Source organism: Amphiura filiformis, chromosome 3 (genome assembly GCF_039555335.1).
Source record: "Amphiura filiformis chromosome 3, Afil_fr2py, whole genome shotgun sequence".
NCBI classification, from domain to species: Eukaryota; Metazoa; Echinodermata; class Ophiuroidea; order Amphilepidida; family Amphiuridae; genus Amphiura; species Amphiura filiformis.
This window is the reverse complement of record NC_092630.1, coordinates 50,881,852-50,885,994: the sequence shown is the minus strand read 5'-3', so window position 1 is coordinate 50,885,994 and position 4,143 is coordinate 50,881,852.

Sequence of the window (4,143 nt, the reverse complement as noted above, 5' to 3'; positions counted from 1 at the left end):
ACAAGGTTATTGTCAGTAGCCTTAGTCGGATGTCCCTCGGCTCATTATGCGTCTCAAAACTATTAAACAAGTCGGAACAAAATGGCCATGCGTGGCATGTGGATTCAACCTACCATCGTGATTTCTGCCATGAAGATATCGGGGCGATGACACTGTGCTCCAGTGACCATTGGCCTAATCTTACCCAGGAAAATATGCAGGTGTCACTGGAATTGGAACAGATAATGCTTTTGATGGATGGCCAATTTTTTAGCAATTTGTTTTAAGTACATCTTCGTCAAATCATTTGTTTATTGTTGTTTATCACACCACATACACTGCACTTACATCTATTGTTTTTGATTTATTCCAAAGTAGATCCGGTCACTCTATAAAACTTATTATATACACCAGGGTCTTAAAACCAAAACTACCTGTCCAAAATTTAAGCTTGAAAACCAGACCTTCAGAGCTACATGTATCGCTATAGCCTTGCATTTATTTGTCTGGTCTTGTTTTGAGTTCACAGAACTTATTCAAGCATTATTTTTCAAATAGAGCATATGTCACAGGCATTAATTTTACCTGTCCCTGCAGTTAACTGCTTGTCCAAAATGACAGGTGACTAGCTAATACCCTTAACAATTAGTGGGTTTTTAGCGGGTTCGAGCTAATACCCTGGTTCGTACACACACACATTACCAACATTATTTTGATTGGTTGAATAAAGTAAAGAAATACATACAAATAAAGAACCTTGATGTTTTTGGTTTATTCCAAATTAGATCTGGGGTCCATTTCACTAAACTTTTAACCCTTCGGAACTCAAGTAACTGTTTGTTAGTTACAAATACCCTTTTACTAGATGTAACTTTACAAAGGGTGCCTGTAGTAAATCGCTATTACTTACAAAGAGTACCAATCATAAGTAATTTAAGTGAAATGGAACTTGCGATATTGTAAGTTACGATTGATTTTGAGACTCACAAAGCTTCATAAAGTTGAGTGAAATGGACCCCAGGTCACTCTATAAAACTTACTGTACACACACACATTATCCACATTAATTTTATTGCTTAGAATAAAGTAAAGAAATCCATATACTAGTATATACAAATTAAAAACCTTGATTATGATGTTTTTGGTAGTATCAAATTTATGTAATATACAACTCTTTATTGCATAAGATACAGAAGAATAAAAAATATATACATACACTCTGTATAACTAAATGGTTGGCAACTGCGTCAACTATTTCAGATAAAAACAAGTTAACTCCATTTCAGAATATTTGTGTGGATTGCAAACATTTTACATTCTAAATATTTTCATCTCAAAGTCCAAAATTTTCCTAACAAAGCACAGCTTAACATGGATAAAGGTTTTAAGGTCATAAGGTCACACATTTGGAAAAATTGTTTTATGTTAATGTTGCACTTATACACATGATATTAATTGATGTTACTAAACATGCTTATTGGGCTATACCAGAAATTAAAGGCACACCCCTAAAGAAGACATGGGATTCCCAAATATTTTCACCATTTTTTGCTCTGGGAATTCCCCCCAAAAATGGCCATTATTCTCACAACCCTAAAGAAGACATGGGAATTCCCAAGAAAAAGATGCCTTTTTTTTGGCTTGGGAATTCCCAAAAATTTTGGCAAAAATTTGCCTGTCTTCTTTAGGGACACTGGGAATTCTCATTTTTTTAAGCATTTGTTTTTTCAAAATGGGGATTCCCATTATTTTTGATATAATTTTGGTCTGGGAATTCCCAAAACTTAATGGTACAAATTCACATGTCTTCTTTAGGGGGTGCCATTAATTTCTGAAATATTAGCCCATTGGCCACATACAAGTGACATCCAATTGACATCATTATTACATTCTCAGAATCTTGACCAATGTTTTTGACCAAAAATCACATTTTTGATCAGTCAAATTTGCCCCTTTTCCATACTTTTTTTGTAGTGTAGTTATGAGATTAATTTCTACCAAAAATATAAACTTTTTATGTACAGTACATGACCTTTACATTCACTGCCATATATCATCATATAAAATCTTCAATTTGAAAACAGTTCATTCTCAAATCTTGAGCTTATTTTGAGCATATGTCATTATATGTGATGGGATCAAGCAAAATCAGTCGAAACTCGGAAATGTTAAATTTTCAGTTTCTTAAAGGATAGTAAAAAACATTTACAAAGCTGGATTTTCCAGAGACCCCCATTGAAATTGAACAACCAGTTCCAAAGATATGAGCAATTAAAGAGTTTCCAAAACAAATGGAAGCAAAAGGAAATATTTCCTTTATTTGCCTATATTTCAAAATCAATATTTCCGAGTTCCGACTGATTTTGCTTGATCGCATCACATATATTGTACATAAAAGATGCAGGGCTAAGAGGAAACTAAATTACTATGGTGACACACAGGGACAGACTTATGTTTCAGTTTTCTACTGGCCCTCTGGGCCAGTGAAATGGCAAACCTACTGGCCCTGCAATAAATTTACTGGCCCAGCTTTTTTAATATGTTCTACCGCAAAAAGTGCAAAATAAAGAAGCATGTTGCAATGCGACTTAGAAGTTAGAGACTACCAATTAGCAAACTTAATGCATGTTACATGTGTGTTAACATTTATTCTGTGCCACTTGAAGTCAAACAAATCTTTTTGTATAAACATTTTTAATTATTTTGTACTGAGGAGTTCAGTTAGTAGTTCTTCCTTAATCTATAGTTCCAAAAGTTCACAAAGTTTCAAGTATGTGGTATTTGCGGTATCGCTATCATCATCAGATAGAGCACGAAAGAGCTTGGAAGTAGTAGTAGTAGGTAGGCCTATACTATCGCTGTAAAAGCGGCCATATATTTCCAACTTGCTTGCAACGCAAGAATAAGAATAAATAGACGAAAAATAATTAATAAAATTATAAATTACACATAAGTTATATCAATCTAGTGGCCCGCCAGGTCAGCGTTTACTGGTCCGACGCAAAATCCACTGGCGCAGGGCCACCAGGCCACCACTTAAATCCGTCCCTGGTGACACATGCCAGGAATAAAATGTGGAATCCAGGAAGCTACTTCAGGGAATTCTTTGGCAATTGGAGGAAAATATTCGTATTTGGTAGAAAATTTTGCTCCCCGAATAAAGTAATTAAGTTGTGAGAAATATTGATATTTTTTGGGAAATTTGGTTTATCTTCCTTGGAAATGCACTTTTTTTTCTATGCATGATGACACATATTGCAATGGTTCAATGGAAATATCAATGGAATGTATAGAGAATTTACATGTCTAAAATGGCAGAGCTGCTTTCATTTAACATATTACAAAAGTTTGGCTTATTATTTTGATATGATTAGTTACCAATAAGCCACTTGCATCAGATAATACAAGACTACACACTTGATAAATAAATGCTTACATAATCTAAGATTTTGAAAATTGCACTTAACTCCATATCAAGGTGGGGTTTTCTACATGTTGCACATTTATAAACTGAATTATATCAAAAATAACAGCATTTTATTTTGTAATACAGCTGCAATATAACCGCTATGATAATGATAATAAAATATATGTTTTTCACAATACACACAAAATATCACAGTATGAGCTTATCAAAATAATTAATGTAAAACTGCAATTTTAACAAGCCACTGCAATTATCAAATCATATTGTAACATCTCTCCAACATGATTTGGTGCACATAACTAAAATCTTCTTACAGATAGATCACACTTACTTTAAAAAGAGAATCTACATGGATATACAAGGTTCTATTTAGAAAAGAAATACATACCAAGATGTGCTTTGAAGCAGTTTTAACTAGAATTTGACGTTTGCACGTAATATGAATAAAACTTCCTTCCTAAATTTGACTTTTAATTTAGGCTTCAGCAGTTTACTTGAGGTGAGGGTTAAATGAGTACATATTGCATTGCTATGTCCTTTCTTTGTACTCAAAGTCCAATAAAGCCATTTCAACAACTTTCATAATGAAGCATCTGTCCATCTCATGGTAGATGGATGACTAGTTCAGGCACCATTTTGAAATAGTTAGTGGCAGTGCCAAGGGGCATTTCCCCTTACCCAAAATGCAACATTTTTAGATTTTTGCTGCCAGATTTCACTCACCCCACCCCCCTGGA